The sequence below is a fragment of the Sapajus apella genome, unplaced genomic scaffold (assembly GCF_009761245.1).
Source record: "Sapajus apella isolate SASKATOON/1434 unplaced genomic scaffold, GSC_monkey_1.0 scaffold12, whole genome shotgun sequence".
NCBI lineage: Eukaryota > Metazoa > Chordata > Mammalia > Primates > Cebidae > Sapajus > Sapajus apella.
In genome coordinates this window covers 760,493-779,511 of record NW_022436952.1, presented here as the reverse complement: position 1 = coordinate 779,511, position 19,019 = coordinate 760,493, and positions in this window count along the sequence as shown.

The window sequence follows — 19,019 nt, the reverse complement described above, 5'->3', positions numbered from 1 at the left end:
GGATTACAGGCACCTACCACCATGCCTGGCTAATTTTTGTATTTTTAATAGAGATGGGGTTTCACCATGTTGGCCAGGCTGGTCTCAAACTCCTGACCTCAGGTTATCTGCCTGCCTCAGCCTCCCAAAGTGCTGGGATTACAGGTGTGAGCCACAATGCCCAGCCCCAACAGGGCTTTTATAAGGCTCAAATAATATGATCCAGGGGTCAGAGTTGAGTAAACTACAGAACAGTCCTTGCATTCCACCCCAGGGGCCCAATAATGAGGCTTTTCTCTAACTCTCAGAAAACACAAAGCTAAGGGAAATAAGTTCTGCAGTTGGGTTTTCTGTGTGTGTGTGTGTGTGCGCACACATATATACATATGCGCGTGCACATACACACACACATTTAAACCGCTGGTGCTATACTTTCTGCTGCCAAGATTGTAGGTAGATGACTGAAAAATATAATACACAGAATGGCCTGCGTAGAAACCTGGCTCTTGGAGGTGACATGACTCAGTTTCCTTGACTGTAAAGTGGAGGCTGACTATATAATCCAGGTACAGACACTCAGTAAGCACCCAGCAAATGAACACTTTCCAGGGGGTCTGGATTGGAGTCAGCTGTGCAGAATGAAAACAAATGACAAAAGGGGAAACACACAGAGTTATTATTCTCCCCCATAAAAACGCAGGAGGTGACAGCCCAAGCTGGGATGGCCTCTCCTCCAGGCACTGTCTCTCTGCTTTGCTCCCCTGCGGCACCTTGTTCAACCGGCATGTCAGCATTCCCAGCAGCACGAAGGAGGAAGGGCAAATGGACTCTCCCCATCTCTCTGTCCACCCCCTTTTTTCAAAAATAGATAGGAGGGCTGGGCGAGGTGGCTCATGCCTATAATCCTATCACTTTGGGAGGCTAAGGTGGGCAAATCACAAGGTCAGGAGTTCAAGACCAGCCTGGCCAGCATGGTGAAGCCCTGTCTCTACTGAAAATACAAAAATTAGCCAGGCATGGTGGCAGGTGCCTGTAGTCCCAGCTACTCAGGAAGCTGAGGCAGGAGAATCGTTTGAACCCAGGAGGCAGAGGTTGCAGTGAGCCGAGATCATACCACTGCACTCCAGCCTGGGCAACAGCAAGACTCTGTCTCAAAAATAATAATAATAATATAATAATATCGAATAATAACAACAGAAATGTGTCTTGCTCTGTTGCCCAGGCTGGTCTTGAACTCCGTTCCTTGAGCGATCCTCCCACCTTGGCTTCCCAAAGTGCTGGAATTTACAGGAGTGGGACACAGTGCCCAACCTCTCTACTTTTTTTCTCTTTTTTTGAGACAGAATCTCACTCAGTCACTGAGACTGGAGTGCAGAGGCGTAATCGCAGCTCCCTGTCATCTCCACCTCGCAGGTTGAAGCAGTTCTCCTGCCTCAGCCTCCCGAGTAGCAGGGACTACAGGCAAACGTCACCACACCTGGCTAATTTTTGTATTTTCAGTAGAGGCAGGGTTTTGTCATGTTGGCCAGGCTGGTCTTGAACTCCTGACCTCAAATGACCCATCTGTCTCGGCCTCCCACAGTGCTGGGATTACAGGCGTGCGACATTGCACCCAGCCCTCCCTGACCTGTCTTAAGGAGGCGTTCTGAAAGTCCACAACTGCTCTGTAGACCAACTGGTCAGAACTACATACTTGGCAGTGAGGAGCTGCTGGGGAGGCTGGGAGATGCAGCCTATAGGGACCTTGTGGACTCAATAATTCTTCCCTGTTCTTCTTCCTCATCAAAATCTATTCTCAAGGAAAAGAGCTAAGGTAGGGCTGCCAGATAAAATGCAGGGTGCCCAGGTGAGTATGTTCCAGGAAATATTTGGGACACAGACTAAAAAATTGCTGTTTCTGAAACTCAAATTTAACCGGGTGTCCTTTTCCCTCCTAAATCTGGCAATCCTAATCCACGGCTACATTTATTTCCAGGATGCAGAAGGCTCTGGCCTTACCTTTTGAGTCAGGATGTTGCACTTTGACAGAAGGCTCTGGAAGGAAAGCTTAAGGGAGCTTTCCAGAGGGAAGTGTAGTGTTGGGGTAGGTCTGTCTTTGGCTGCTGGAGGAGCCCAGCGTTCCCCAGGAAAGCCTTCTCTGGAGTCCTTTTGAGAGAGACAAAGCAGAGGGGTGGAGGAAGGGCGGCCCAGGTGGAAGGAGTGGGGACAAAGGTGAGTGTCTCTGGGCAGGAAGTGCTGAAAGACAGAAGGAGGGAGGCCACCAGGCCTGGGCCCAGAGCCAGCCTGGGAGACTCCCAGCCGCTCACTTCCCGGGGCTCCCTTTTCCAGCCCCTTGCTTTCCAGGCAGCAGTGCCATTATTTGGGGAAACCAGCTAACCAGATAGGACAGCAAACCAGGGATTTATGTGGTGTGGGAACAGCTCAGGTTTCCCTCACTGTTTACCCAGCAGTATTTTTTAAAACAGAAATCAGCGTGCGGGTAACCGCAGCTGTGAGTTACTAGCTCTGGCTGTGAGAGCTGGGGTGGGGGGAGTCTCTTCAGAGCCCTCTGCCCACTGGCCTGGGAGCTGCTGAAGGAATGTGCCTCTCCTGACCCAGGCCAGGTGGAGAGGGTGGCCCCAGGGAGGTCCCGATTACTGCCCAACTCGCCCTTCCCCTCCGGGTGAAGGCCAGCATCCCCAGGGGAGGTGTGATGATGGTTCAAGGTCTAAAGCCTTAGAGATCGGTCAGTTTAGGGGTCAGAACCCATGGAGCCAGGCAAGCAAACACAGGCTCTCCAAACCAGCTGGGCGGGAGACACCTGGATTCCTTTGATAGGAGAAAGAGGGGGGGCAACAGCTACTTGGCACTGGCCAATTTCCCCTTGCATGAACATGGGCCCAGTATAACCAACCATATCTTCCCATACGTCCAGAAAAGCCATATTCCCAGATTTTTTTTTTTTTTTATCAGCAGCCCTGTCAACTTTTAAGTGTTGGCAATGAATTTAAGACACTGCCATTCCATTAAAAGCAGCCCAGACCATGGCGCGACTAGTTATCTGCAATCTCTGATCTTCGCCAAGTCTCTCTGGTCCCCATTTTACAGATCAGGAAACTGAGGCCCAGAGAAGCCTAGTGATTTAGCCATGGCTGCATCAGTTGTTAATGGGAATGCTGTGAGGCCGGGAAGCCTGTTGCATGTTCTTTGCCCAGCCCAGCAGTTTTGCTGGCTTGGCTACGCCAGGGGTCTCACCAAGCAGTTCTCAAGTGCTTCCTGTGCGTCTCTCATTTGCATAGACATGACATTTACAAACACATCCATCATCTACTTGATTCTGGCAAGGACCCTGAGGGAGCAGAGCTGGCATCAATCCATTTTTTAAACTGGTGAGAACACTGAGGTTTGGAGAGGCTGGTGACCTGCCAAAGTCACAGTCCTAGAAAGGGCTGGAGCCAGGGCCTCCTATTACAGATCGAGGGTTTTTCCATCCCTAAACTCAGTCATCCCATAAAAATGTCAGGCTCCTTGGGGAATACAGCTTGAGATGGATAATCAACTCCTCCTAAAAGGGAACCATAAATGGATGGGATACTTGGGTAAACCGAATATTCTTTGTAACTTAAAGTTAATTGAAAATCCATAGGTTATCAATTTTCCAAGCAGGAGAATAAAATAGAAGGTATTTCAAAGAGCAATTATAGTAGGCATGGCTTAATCTTTCTTTGATGATTCTGAAGGCATTTTCAGGGGAATGTAATGCCTTAGGGCATCATTATGAACACCAATAATTACTTGCGAGGCAAGTTCTCATCCATCCCCTCCTGGCTGTCTGGGGTGTTTTGAGAGAGGATCAGGCAGGGAGTAGTGAGCGTGTGCCTGTCTGTGTTACTTGCTGCTCTCTCCGCCTTTGTCCATTTCAGAGTGGTGTTGCAGAAGACGCAGTGTCCCTGGAAGGGGGAGGTCACTTCACCTTAATGAGCTTCTGCTTCTTTCGTAAGACAGGGTAATGCCAACTCCTATACTCGTTGTCAAGATTTTGTGGGGCTCAGGTGTCAGTGTCAGAGCAGGAAGAAACTTCAGATTGCAATGTGCACTCGCTTCATTCTGCCATGGAAAAATCTGAGGCCCAGAGAGGTTAGGGACCTCATCCAAGGTCACCCAACCAGGGAGAGGATGCCAGAATCTGTGTTTTCTGCTTCCTAGCCTCTTTCCTGAATACACTAAGGAAGAAAAAGATCTGGAGGGATGGAAAGGTGAACACATGGTTACACATGCAAACAATACTGGGGTCTCTCTGGTCAGAGAAGAAAAGGTCTGATCTTCCAGCCTCAGAAGAGGGGCCGTCCAAGTCCTGGAGGAGGTGAACCCCTTAGTTCAGGGCGGGGAGGAGCCTGGGGGAGCAGGACATCACTGTGAGGTTTATAGTTTCATGAATGTCAGAGCTTTTTAAAATGTGGTAATTTTAAGTGTGCAGCCTCCCAGGGTCTTTCTTCTTTTAATTGAAGAAATAAACCACCTCCTCTAAGGCATGCTTGGCCAGAGAAAGGCAGGTGCAGCACTCACGGAGGAGAGCAGCAGCTTAGAAGGATTCTGTGTCATGGAGAAGTAAAACATCCCAGAAACAGAAAGGAGCCAGCCTTGACTGAGCCCCAGGAGAGGCAGGACACCAGGGGTGCACACACATAAATACACATATACACATATGCACGCCTCCTCCCTGGAGTCTGAGAGTCCCTAAATACATCCTGTGCATGTGGGCCACACATCACACAAAATTGAATACAGACAGGCGTGGAGCACGAGCACACGTGTGTCCTTGCCAGATGGCCTTAGGGATGCTACTAAGCATGTTTACCCATAGGGCAAAGCCCCTGTATCTGGGCAGAAACACCAAAGCAGGTGAAGGCACACATGCACACACACAGCCACAAAAGCTCAGTCCACACTTAGCATTCCTAACAATGCACACACACAGCTAGACACGCAAGGAGACACGTCAGGTCAATGTTCTCACTCCTGCTCGCCATATACATGTGCATGTCCACATTCACCAGTGGAGTATATATAATACAGATTGGCAGACAGCTAGACACAGAGGTGAGCTCTGAAACCCGGTGTCTACACACTCTGGTCTTTGTTACACACACACACACACACACACACTCTCTGAACCGATGTCCTCAGCCTTTGGTTATTTTTGTGTTTTTTTTTGAGCTGGGGTTTCACTCTTGTTGCCCAGGCTGGAGTGCAGTGGTGCGATTTCATCTCATTGCAAATTCCACCTTGGGGGTTCAAGTGATTCTCCTGCCTCAGCCTTCCGAGTAGTTGGATTACAAGTGCCTGCCACCACGCCCTGCTAATTTTTGTATTTTGGTAGAGACAGGCTTTCGACACATTGGCCAGGCTGATCTTGAACTGACCTCAAGTAATCTGCCTGCCTCAGCCTCCCAAAGTGCTGGAATTACATGCGTGAGCCACCGCGCCTGGCTGAGACTTCGGTTATTTTGAAAGCCGAATGTGTGGTTGCATTTTTAAACAGCAATAGCATTCACATCCTCGGTCAGCTTAACCCACATCACAACTCCCACTTTTGGCACCCAAACAGTTAATTTCTCAGTTCCTGGGCCTTCAAAGTCCTGCTGTAGTCTCTGGAGGAGCTTTCGCCTACAGAGGAGGAGTAAGGGAAACTAGTTCATCGATTTAGGTAGAAACATTTTAGGTGTAGCTTTCACAAACAGAGGAGTGAGAAAAACTGATTCATGGATTTGGATGGAAACATCGTGGCATGAACCCGGCTGAGGGCCTGGGAGCGCCATCTGGTGGTGAGAATTAGAACCGCAGCACTTTCTGCAATGTGCCCAGGCCAGAGAGCTCTACCTTCCGAGAGGGAGGAGGACCCACTCTTCTGACCCTAGAAAGGGGGAACCGATGGAGATTTCAAACCACTGTGGCCCCACAGCTGCATGCAGACACAGGGGATAGGAAGAGAGCTACCTACAGGTTACTAACCCCTTCCCTTTTAAAACAGCCCAGGCTTATGTCTACTCTGAGCTTCCATTTTCTAGGTTTTAAGTGGAAGACACATGAACCCCCAGTGGGCGGCTGACTGTCCCTACTACAAGTCTGTGATGTCTCCGCCCAGTGGCAGAGCTGGAAGCCAGATGCTGTCCGGACTGCATCTGCCTTGTTCACCAGCATAGGCCTAAAACCATGGAGGAGGCTTTGGCTTGGATCTCCACCTGGCCTGTGTCTGAGAGGCTCTCAGACACCTTAACGCTACATTTCCAACCAAATCTCCTGCTGATTCTTTAGGTTCTCTGTTTCTAGGTAGGTTCACTTCGGTAGCTTTTTTTATTTTTTTTTGAGACAGGATCTGGCTCTGTTACCCAGGCTGGAATACAGTGGCACAATCTTGGCTCACTGCAGGCTTGACCTCAACTTCAAGTGATCCTCCATCCTCAGCCTCCCAGTATCTGGGACCACGGGTGTGCACCACCACAAGGGGCTAATTTTTGTACTTTTTTGTAGTTATGGGATCTCACCATGTTGGCCAGGTTGGTCTCAAACTCCTAGGCTCAAGCGATCCATCCACTTTGGCCTCCCAAAGTGCTGGGATTCCAGGTGTGAGCCACCAGGTCCAGTCCCTGACTTCTGTAGACGTTTGAATGGTTTAAATCTACTGTGTGCAGGCTGCAAGATGCAGTCAGGTGTCTGGATGGACCAGGTGATCTGGCATCTTATAGACTTGGGTTTGAACCCCAACTGAGCCACTTACTGGCTGGGTGTCTTTGGGTGAGTTTCTAAATCTCTCTGACCCCTAAGCTGGTAACAATATTGCCAGGCAAGTTGGTGCACACAGCAGGGCCCACATTGACATCTCACAGCACCCAGCAGGTCACCGTGGGTATGATAGGATGGTGGGTCACTGTGCCAGCCCTGAAAGAGTTCAAGTTCAGACAGGGGCCGATGGTGGACCAGACCCAGACAGAGATTCTGAGTTGCTGCTGAGACGGGGCGAGGGTAGTGGGTACATGGGAGGTCACATCACCCAGCAGCCCAGGACTAGGACCCACACTCGGGGTGGGGCAGCCTGGTCTACCTCTCCTGCAGGAGACTTTCCTAGGCAGGCTTGTCCCTCCAAAATGCACAAATCAAATCCTCTCAAGACCAGTCTCATTTTCCTTGTGCTGCGGGAGCAGGCTACGGGCAGATTTTGTTGCAAATGTAAGAATCACCTGTCAATCCACAAACTGGCATTGAGTGACTACCTAAGAGAGCAAAGAAACTCCTACCTCAGGAGCTCCTGCCAGGCCTCTTGGGGAGGTCTGGCCAGCTCTGCAGGAAGAGAATGAACTTGGAGAGGGTGTGGAACGGATGAGGACTGAGGATGTGGGCACTGCCGTTCAGAGAGGAGAGGTCTCTGGACAGGGCTGGTCTGGGCAGGTCCAGGGAGGGTGGGACTGGAGCCCGGACTTGAAAAAGGGAGAGGACTCAGGAGACTCAGAGGAGGAGGAAAGTGTGTGAGCAGTAGGCAGGGTGTCTGTGTGTGCGTCTGTGTTTGTGTGCGTGTGTGTGTGTGTGTGTGCGCGCGTGCATGCCTGTGTAGGGCTGGAAAAGAACAAAGCCAGAGGGTGCACAAGGCATCCCAAAGTCAGGGCAATGCAGAACAGGAACACAGCAGTTTTGGTCAAGAGGAAAGTTCTGATGGAAAGCAAAGGGAGAGACTGTTAGGAGGGCTGAGAGCCAGGATGCCAGGTATGGGGTACAGAGGGCAACGGAAGGGCTGACGTGGGTGGTGTGGTGGGGAAGCATTTCATAGGGAAGCGGGCAGCTCCAAGGATGGGTGGGAGGAGGGAGGGTCCTAGAGGGCATGAGGGGAGACCGGCAGTTAGGGACTGGGAGGAGAAATGCCCTGAGGTGGGCTGCCATAGGCGGGGAGGGGCAGGCAGCGGAGCTGAGCCCGCAGAAGCCTGGAGCAGTCTGTAGCTTTCTAATGCTTCCTAGGGAATTCTACTACTAAGTAGCCATGGGTTCAACAGGTCTCTAGGATTTGCCTTGAATTACGGCCCTGAGGTCCCCTAGGTCTGGGGTCTCATAAATTCAGTAGGGAGGGCACACCTGTGTCTGAGTCTGAGCAGCTCAGAGCCCCCAGTAATGTCACTGAACTGCTCACTGAACTTGCAAAGCAATCAAATCCCAGGGCAGAAGAAAGACCAGGAGGGCAGGGTGGCCCCCAGCTCCCTTCCAGCCCAGGGCTGGGGAGAGACACCTCTGGCTTGAGACTCCTCTGGCCTCTAACAAGTGTTGCTCTCTCTCTCTCTCTCTCTCTCTCTCGTTACTGTCTCCCTCCTTCCTTCCTTCCTTCCTTCCTTCTTTCTTGGGAATCAGAATAGAAACTTCAAGGCCTGGCTTTGTCCCTCTCTGGCTGTGGTCAAGCCATATGAGATTTAGACATTTTAGCGCCTCCTGACTCCTGAGGCTGGAGAAAGCAGAAAGCCAAATGGGCTTGGCAAACAGAAGAGGGGGGCAGTTAATGTTCTCTGCAATGCTTTCTTACTTCCCCTGTTTAGACACCCCTCCTACTCTGACACAGACCCTCAACCCCTGTGCCGTTGCGCTCACTCCCACCTGGGGTCAGGCTGTGGTGAAAGGTCAAGGTGAAGGTCATGATGGTCCTATTGCTGCCACTTCCCTGGGGTGAGCAAGATCCTGTGGTGGCTCCAGCTCCCAAGGGAGACCCCATGGCAGTCCACGCAGAGGCTGTTCCAGTTCTGGAGAGGTCACGGTGTGACCCCAAGATCTGCATCTTTTCTCTGCCAAAGCAGGGCATGGTAGCAACTGCACATGGGTCCCAGTCCTCAGCAAAGTCCCTCCAGCTCCCTGCTGTCCACAAGGTGGATCAGTTTCAGGCTGGGTCATCTGTCCCTGCATTGGAGAAGAGTTTGCACTGTGAATCTCCCCTCCACCAGGGAAGGCTGATGAAAGTCACTGGCTGGGGGCCCTAGCTGCTCCAGGGTGCTTCTGGGGGCCAGACCCGTGGGCCCTCACCCTTGAGGCCCATTTTGTACCTCTTAGAACAAAGCCATTTCTGGTAAATAGGTTGGATGGTTTGGGCAGCAGGGAGGGCACAGAACCTTTCAGGATTAGCAAGCTCATGACAGTTTCTCTTTAGGCAAGAGAGAAGGTCAAGGAGGAAAGACTGGCAGAGCTTGGAGAGCTGGAAAGGAAGACAGACCCTGCAGGCCTGGGAATCCCATCTCTGACCACCAACCCCAGACCCCACCTCCCATGGACTCTGATTTGATATTCTTGTTTAAGGAATATCAAAGAAGCTGCATGTATTTGCATATCAGTTCCCTTTCCCGTATCCACATGCAGGGCGTTCGTTTTGGTGCTCAACCCCTGGCACCTTGGTCATTCTGGGCGGCAGGTTTTGCGAAATGGTAGAGGACAACGCCCCTCACCTTGAACTCAGGAGTCTGGGGTGCACAAACGCTGCGATTTTACAGATGGGGAAACAGAGGCACGGAGAAGGTCTCAGCCTTCCCATGGTCCACTGGGACCAGAACCCAGGTGGCAGGACTGGGAGAGCCACTTCCTTTTTCTCTCCTCGAAAGCAGCCTGAGCTCGCTCCGCGGGTGGGGGCTGCAGCTATCCAGAGCACCCCGTTTCTGGATGCAAAATAAAGAGCCAGGCGGTGTTTGGCCCTCATCTGCCCACAGACTTTGGCTCCAGGGCATCCTCCGAGAGAGGAGCCTTGGGTCCCAATGGTCCGCGCTGGGCGTGCGGAGAGTCCAGAGGTTGCAGTCTCTAAGCCGAAACCCGCCCAAGCCTCGCGGCCACCTTCCCGCTGGTCTCCCACGGCCTCGGCGGGGCGCTGGCGCCCTCTGCTGGCCGAGTCTCGCTCTGCGTGCAAACGCCCCAGAAATCAGCCGGCAGCTCCCTGGGGCCCCGCAGGAGGGACGACCCACATAGGTTCACCTTGTCATTTTTTAGCTGTATGACCTTGAGAAAGCTAATGAACCTCAGAGCCCTACCTGTGAAATGGAAATAACATCGCCTACATTTCAGGGTCAGTGTAAGTCTTGCATAGAATGCCATATAGAAAGGACCCAGCACATTGTAGGTATTTTTAATGGTAGCGATGATAGTAACAGCCAACTCACATGGTGAGTTGAGATCTGAGAAGGCTCCTTACAAAGGTAAATGACAACCAAGTCTCCTTGCAAGGCAGCAGGTGTGTTACTAATACATCCCGAGGTGATGGGCCCTCTGGGGGTGTCAGGAGACACACAGCCTCTGTTTTATTAGGAAATAAAACAGAATCTGATCTGCTTTAGTTTTCCTCCTTCTATTTACTGCATTAGAAAAGTTTCCTTTTGTTTATTGCCTATTCTGAGGGTTGAGGGTGAGGGGAAGGCATGTCTCCAGCCAGGTAGGATACAAAAGTGTCTCACTTCCCAGGAAGGGTTTGAGGAACTGCCAAGGGCAACTGACTTCTGTTGCTAATGATTTGGATTTGGCTTTTAACAGACCATCAAGGTGAAAGTGAAAGGCGCCTTTCACTCCTTGGACAGTCAAGAGGGTGTGGGGTGGGACCTCCAGGGGAATGAGGAGTGAGCGAGGCTGCTGCTGGGTCCCCAGACCTAGGAATCAGATCTGGGGAAGGGGTCTTCAGGGCCACTCCATGTGTCAGGAAAAGCCAGTGGGACAGTGAGAAGGACCAGCAAAGACACTGTTTGCTGGAGTTGTCCCAGCCAGTGGCTATGACTGAGACTGTTCCATGTCCCATGTCCTGTGCCCAGGGTCCTGCCATTGGATGGGAATTTTTCTTTTTTTTTTTTTTTTTTTTTAAGATGGAGTCTTGCTCTGTCACCCAGATCTGGAGTGCAGTGGTGCAATCTCAGCTCACTGCAGCCTCCACCTCCCAGGTTCAAGCAAGTCTCCTGCCTCAGCCTCCCAAGTAGCTGGGATTACAGGTGTGGGCTACCACACCCAGCTAATTTTTGTATTTTTAGTAGAGACAGAGTTTCACCATGTTGATCAGGCTGGTCTTCAACTCATGGCCTCAAGTGATCCACCCGCCTCAGCTTCCTCTGAGGAGGAAAGGGTCCTGCCTTCATCTGAACTGCTCAGCAAGTGGTCCCACCCCAGGGGGACCCTGGGAGGTAGGGGGAGAGGCAGCTAGCTAGGTGAGGGGCTGAGAGAGTGGGGAGGAGGTAGAGGGAAGAAGAGCGAGAGAGAGAGAGAGGGACTGAGCTGATTCTCAGCTCCTTGACCATTTGCTGAGCTCTGTCTGGGTGGACAGATGCTCCCAAGTCAGGCCACATCAGAGTGGCCTTCCTCTTCCCCCATACTGTGTATTCCTCAACATTGCTGGCCCCAGAGAGACTTTCCTTCAGATAAGCAAATGGCTGGCGAATGGTGAAAGACGCTGCAGAGAGAAGAAAGCACCGCCCGCTGCCGTGGGAATTAACATGATTTAGGAGATCTGCAGGTCACCCCCTCATGACTAAAAGCCATCCTGGAATGAAGGTCTGTGGCTATTTCTAGGCAAAACTGTCTGATGAGATGAAATAGCTCAACTCCTGACCATTAAGTCTTGAAGGCCATGGCCATCGTAAATCTCATCTTTCCGGCCCTCTGGCCTGCGTGCAGTGCAGCCCAGCCAGTTGGCGGCAGCCACCTTGGTAGGAAGGGCCCTCATCCCTCCTGACCGTGCCCGAGGACTGGGCAGGCTGCAGTGCCAAGGCTGTTGCAAGCACGTGAAAGGCACCCTGTAGGTTTATTGTTTTCCCCAGTGATCTAGAATTACTCCTCTGATCTCCACCAGCTCAAATCCTCCTCAACTCACAAGGCCCTGCCACTTACCTGTCAGATTGCTTTGGGCAGGTAAGTTCATTTTCCTGAATTTTTACTTCCTCACCTTAAACGTGAGCAATACTATCTCCCTGGCAAGGTTGTTCATGAGGGTTAAATGAAATAATAATCACGGTGCATCCTGGAGCTCTTTCTTACAAGGCCGTGGCCCCAAATCTATCCCCTCTTCATGAGGATGCCCTTCCCCTATTGTCTCCCTGGCCATTTCCTACCCATCCTCAAGGGCCATGTCCTCAAGGGGTCCTCCTGGCTCACCCAGGCACATTGTATCCCCTTTGTATGGCTACGACTGCACATAGGTGCAGGAAATGGCTGGTTGCGTTTGAGGAACTCGGAAAGGGAGACGTGGTAGGGAAAGTAGTGGTTAGGGGCACTTTCGGACTGAAGGATGCGGAGTTGGGGAATGCTGGATTCTTGGAGTTGAGGACGTAGCTTCTCTCCTCTCTAGCAAATGGGAGAAAGACCCTGCACCGTCCCTCCTGGACGCTAAGCCTGCAATTCCATGAGCAGCCACCAGGTGTCCGTGGTGTCCCGGATCAGTTGTAATGAGACAGGGAGCCGGTGAAACCAAAAACACTGCTTTTATAAATTCAGCGCTCTTCAATCCCTATTAATAAGGTTAGAGCCACAGTTCTTGCTCCTCCTGTCCTGCCTCGCCTTGCCATGACATTCATTGGCATTCCTCTCCTCTGAGAACCCCCCTAGGAGACCTTGCAGGAGACGTCTCTGATGTTGGCTGTTCCTGCAGTCTGAAAAGCCAGTTAAGATACAAATATGTGAGAAGACACTGCTGGAATCTGCTCTCATTTTTTTTTTTAAAGTTTAGTTATTCACAGACTTTGCTTCTTTCTGACTAATAACGTGACACTTGTGACATAGTTCAAGATGGTGTATGGTGACCTTGTAGTTGAGAAGCACTGAGCTAGCCATGCCAAGAAGGTCGCCTTCCTGGGACTAGTAAAAATTCCAGCCAGGAGGCCATCTCCGTCCAGCTTGTCCTGACTATCTTTTTGGAGAGGCAGCAGAGTGGAATGGCTAAAAGTGTGATTCGGGAACCCAGCCACCTGCGAGCAAAGCTTGCTTACCAACTCTGAGAGCTTAGGCAAATTAACTATTCTCTCTGTGCCTCCGATTTTTCATCTGCGAAATGAGAGTAACAGTAGTCCTGCCTCACAGGGTTGCTGGGGTGATTGAATGAATTACTGTCCGTGGAAGACTGAGTCAGTGCCTGGCACACGGTGAAGGTCTTATGAGCAGTAACTCTTATTATTATTAGAAAAGGTCCCAACTTACTCACTTATTGTTTACTTGCGTCGAATGCCAGGTTCAGGGTAATGTTCTTGTAAGATTAGAAATGGAGAGATGGGTCAGAAGGAGTTGGTCAAAATAGACCTCTTAACCCAAGCAGACAGGGCTGGCTCCATGGACGGGAGGCCTATGCAGGACCCAGGGCTCTGAGATTAGAAGGGTACTTAGTTTAATGCTCTGCTGTCCCCAGCTTGATATCTTTTTTTTTTTTTTTTTTTTTTTGGAGACAGAGTTTTGGTCTTGTTACCAGGAGAAGGTGCAATGGTGGGATCTCAGCTCACTGCAACCTCCAACTCCCGGGTTCAAGCAATTCTCCTGCCTCAGCCTCCTGAGTAGCAGGGATTACAGGTGTGTACCACCATGCTCAGCTAATTTTTGTATTTTTAGTAGGGATGGGGTTTCACCATGTTGGCCAGGCTGGTCTCAAACACCTGACCTCAGGTGATCCACCCACCTCAGCCTCCCAAAGTGCTGGGATTACAGGCGTGAGCTGCCGTGTTGGCCGATATTCTTCATTTATGAAGGAAGAGCCCCAAATTTTTATTTTGCACTGGGCCCACAAATAACGTAGCAGTTCCCACCAACAGATTTGTGTAGATCCAGAGGGCCCCTTGCCTTCCTCCTGTGCTCACACTGGTTCCCTTTTTCCATCACAGGCAGGTACCCCACTTTGGGGTATTTGCCCCAGACTAAGCCATTTGTTTCCCTTCCAACATTTTAATAAAAAGTTGCAAGTGTATGGCAATGCTGAAAGAACACCCATACACGTGCCGCCCAGAGCCTGCCGTGAATGTCAGCTGGACTTACCCTTGCCATCTTAGTCATACTCTCCCTGGGACTCTGTCCTCAGCTACTCGAGTCGCATCTCTTGCTGACAGCTCTAAGGCTTCTAGCCTTGCTGTCTGGACCAAGAAAGGCTCCCTGGGCTCTGAGAGTCAAATACTGGCTTTCAAGGAAGGGGGATGGTGGAAAAGGCTGCTGGGGCCTTTGGAGAACCTTCGAGGGAAAGACTGGCACCAAAGCTTCACCAGCCCAGGCAGTGGGGGCACAGAACTGTTAAGGTGAGTTCTAGAAAAGGTTTTGTTCTGGAGTTTGTGGACCGAGGTTTCCATTTGTGACCAAGGCTCTTATTGGTTTTTTGGTAGTTTCTTGAGCCCTGCATGGTCTTCTAAGCATTTCTCACCGACCTGGTCTGGGGGTGAACCCTGGCAGCCCTGCGGCAGCCCTGCGAGGGGGTCAAAGAGAAGATTCATCTCCCCACTTCACATTGTAGGAAACTGAGTCTCAGAGGTTCCTTCCCTGGCCTGCCCACAATGCCAGGGCTAAAAGAGGTAGACCAAGCCCAGGGTCTTGAATCCCAACAATAGGCCCCCCCCTTTTTTTGAGATGGAGTTTTGCTCTTGTTGCCCAGGCTGGAGTGTAATGGTTTGACCTCGGCTCACTGCAACCTCCGCCTCCCGGGTTTAGTGATTCTCCTGCTTCAGCCTCCCTAGTAGCTGGGATTATACCTGCCATCAAGCCCAGCTAATTTTTTGTAGTTTTAGTAGAGACGGGGTTTCACTAAGTTGGCCAGGCTGGTTCAAACTCCTCACCTCAGGCGATGCACCCACCTCAGCCTCCCAAAGTGCTGGGATTACACGTGTGCGCCACCACGCCCAGCTAATGGGCCTCTTTCTTTTGATCCCATGACACAGGTGCAAATGTGTTGCATTCCCCTGGGTAATTTGAAGAAAAAAACCAAAAAACTCCAGCTTGTCCCCAGGAAAAAGAGGGTGTCTGGGCTGTGACTTACCTCTGAGGGTGTGGTTGGGCTGAGCGTGATCACATTTCAAAGGGTTAGAACTCATTTCTCTCCCTTTCTAGCTTGGACCCAGGGCTCAGAAATGTGTGGACTCCCCCACAGCCCCTCCCAGCATCCCTGCCCCCTCCCGACTGCCTCGGGCAGGTGACACCTGTATTATTGCTAAGGGTTAAAAAGCCCCCGAATCAATAAAACCCATTAATGAGTGTTGGTACCTTGAAGGCTACAGATAAATCCCTTCTACTCAGTAAGTTCAATCCCATAAAACAGCTCTCCCCTTTCAATCCTAGCATTCATTTGATAGAAAATGTGGAGAAATTTTAAAAAGGTGACTTGCTAATTGCCTGTAAAATAAAAGGCAGATGGAAGCTTTATTACAGTTGAAGGAAGTCGGGAATATTAAGGTAAAATGTCAAATAACGATTGATTTTCCTTAGACATAAAGGGGCGATTTATGGCTTCCTAGTTACTACAAACGAGAAATTATTTGAAGTTCTAAAAAGTATGAGGAGAAATAAAGATTAAATAGAAGATGAAATCATAGGATTTCTCGAGGAGGTGACTTCAATGCCCCTGGGGGCTAGAATTCACGCGGCCGGGGTCTGGCCAGCTGGGGCTTGGCAGTTTCAAGATTTAGAGGCGAGATGTCTCCAAGGAGCAGGGAAGCGGCTGTTTGCTTTGTGTCTGAGGAACTAGGAAAGACAGATGAAGATAGGGAAAGTTGTAATGAGTGTCAATTTCAGATTGATGGATGTGGGATTAGGGGAGATGGGCTTCTTGTGGATGGGCCTATAGCTCTGCTCCCCAACTAGCAGATATCGGGGATCTAGGGAAGGGAAGCATGAGCCGCCTTCCCTGGGACTTGGATGGCATCCTTACAGTTGGGGGACACTGTCCTTGCTGGCCCCTGGACATCAGTGACTACACACATACCCCTGCAAGCCACAGCAGGACCCAGACCCTGTGGTGGCTTTGCTTGCCAACCTGTTCTCCACACTGACAGCCAAAGAGGAGGAGAGGAAAAGAACTCACGGCCAGGTGTGGTGGCTCATGCCTGTAATTCCGGCACTTTGGGAGGCTGAGGCAGGAAGATCCCTTGAGCCCAGGAGTTTGAGATCAGCCTGGGCAACATGGTGAAATCCCTGTCTCTACAAAAAAATACGGAAAAATTACCCAGGAATGATGGGATGCACTTATAGTCCCAGCTACTCTGGAGGCTGAGGTGGGAGGATGGCTTGAGCTTGGGAGGTCGAGGGTACAGTGAGCTGTGATTGTGTCACTGCACTCTAGCACGGGCAACAGAGCAAGGCGATGTCTCAAAAAAAAAAGGCTCCTTTCTAGGCTGCCAGGCTCATGTTAGACTGAGGTCCTGCAGAAGCTGACCCGAGACAAGGACTTGAGGACAAGTTCGAGAGATGTTCACGGGCAACTCCAGTGGAAGGGCAGGGAGGCGACCCAGGGAAGGAAGCAGCTTACAGGGGCGTGCTGTCAGGCAGGGCACCCCGTGGGTGATGGGAGCTTAATTTTGCTGGGAAACTTGGGCGCCAGTGTGGAACCCACACCTCAGCATGATCCCCCCGGAAGGATGAGGGAGCAGGTATTTACACACCAACTCCATCCCGCCCTTGCTGAAGGCTGCTGGGTGGAGTGCGTGGGACACTCATTCTTCAGCACTCCCAGGGGCCCTCGGGCTGTGCGGAGTTATGTCCACTGGGTCCAGGATGTGCTTTCCCTGTTCATGCCTCCTCATTCCTGCCACATGCAGATCAGCGCCCCCAGCTTTATGGAAGGGAACACAGGCTTGGAGAAGTTCAAGTGCGTTCCCACGACTAGGAGGAGGGAAAGCCAGGAGTTTGGCCCAGAGCTCCCTGACTGTAAAGCCCACACACTTTCTTCATTTTTTTTTTTTTTTTTTTTTTTTTTGAGATGGGGTTCACTTTTGCTGTCCAGGCTGGAGTGCAGTGGCACGATCTTGGCCTCACTGCAGCCTCTGCCTCCCAGGTTCAAGCAATTCTTCTGCCTCAGCCTCCTGAATAGTTGGGATTACAGGCACCTGCCACTACTCCCGGCTATTTTTTTGTGTTTTTAATAGAGACGGGGTTTTGCCATGTTGGCCAGACTGGTCTTGATCTTCTGACCTCAGGTGACCCACCCACCTCAGCCTCCCAAAGTGCTGAGATTACAAGCGTGAGCCACTGCTGCAGGCCTACTTCCCACGTTTTGTGTAGTAAGACACAGCCCAGGAGCGTGGTAGACTCCAGGGCCCACCCTCAGAGATTCTGCTCCGGCAATGACATGTTTATTGGTAAGAGGGGTGTCCAGGAATACGGGATTTTTTTTTCTAGAGACAGAGCCTCATTGTTGCTCAGGCTGGAGTGCGGTGATCGATCTGCAGTCACAGCTCACTGCAGTCTCAGACTCCTGGGTTCAAGCAATCCTCCTATCTCGGCCTCCTGAGTAGCTGGAACTACAGGTGCACACCACTATGTCTGGCTAATTTTTAATTTTTTTCTAGAGTTGGGGTCTTGTGATGTTTCCCAGGCTAATCTTTAACTTAAGGTCTCCAGAGATCCTCCCACTTTGGCCTCCCGAATTTTTGGGTTTGCAGCTGCGAGCCGCTACGTAAAGCTAGTATATGAACTTTATTTACTTATTTATTTTGAGATGGAGTTTCGCTCTTATTGCCTAGGCTGGAGTGCAAAGGCACGATCTCGGCTCACCACAACCTCCCCCTCCTGGGTTCAAGCACTTCTCCTGCCTCAGCCTCCCGAGTAGCTGGGACTACAGGCATGTGCCACCATGCCCGGCTAATTTTGTGTTTTTAGTAGAGATGGGTTTTCTCCATGTTGGTCAGGGTGGTCTCGAACTCCTGACCTCAGGTGATCTGCCCACCTCAGCCTCCCAAAGTGCTGGGATTACAGGCAGGAGCCACTGCAATCCAGGCTTTTCTTTTTTTTTTTTGAGACAGGACCTTGCTTGCTCACCTAGGCTGGAGTGCTGGGGCTCAATTACAGCTCACTGCAGTCTTGACCTCCTGGACTCAAGCAATCCTGTCACCTCAGCCTCTTGAGTAGGTGGGACCACAGGTATGTGCCACCACACCCAGGTAATTTTTGTGCTTTTTGTAGAGTCAGAGTTTCGATATGTTGCCCAGACTGGACTCAAATTCCTGGGCTCAAGTGATCCTCCTGCCTCAGTCTCCCAAAGTGCTGGGATTACAGGTATGTGCCACCATCACCAGTCAGGATACGCAATTTTTTTTTTTTTTTTTTTTTGAGGCAAGGTCTTACTCTGTTGCTCAGGCTAGAATGCAGCAGTGGTGTGATCTCAGCTCACTGCAACCTCCGCCTCCTGAGTTCAAGTGATTCTCATGCCTTAGCCTCCTGAGCAGCTGGGATTACAGGTGCCTGCCACAACACCCAGCTAATTTTTGTATTTTTAGTAGAGATGGGGTTTCATCATGTTGGTCAGGCTGATCATGAACTCCTGATCTCATGTGATTCGCCCACCTCGGCCTCCCAAAGTGCTAGGATTACGGGCATCAGTCACCTCGCCCTGCTGAATTTGCACTTTTAACAAGCCACCAGCCAGGCTGGGCAGACCGCTGGCCAGACTCAAGAACATCTGCATCACAGCCACTGGCTACCTGCCCTTTTTCCACAAGCTCCCACTGCCCTCTCTCCTCTCCACCTGGGTCAGTTCCTCAGGTGCTTCCTTGGGAGCTCTCTGAGCCACATCTCTGTCCCCAAGTGCCAAGAGATGGAGAGAGGAATCACCAGACCAGAGCAGGCCCCCAAGGTGGAGATGGGCAGGGGAGGCCCGTGCTCTGAGACTCCCGAGGCAGTGAGAGGTGACCGAAGACGCTGGCTGAGAACCAAGGAGGGGCTGCGGGGAAATGCCTGGATGCAGGTGGCTCTTTCCTCAGCCTCCCATGCTACAGAAGACCTTTGAGAGGAGGGGATGGGGAAAGGTGAGGCACTGGGAAAACCATTTGGAAGGGAGTCAGGCTGCAGAAAAGCTACAGGAGTCTGGGGGACCAAAAAACGGCGGAAGACCCCACTGCAGCCAG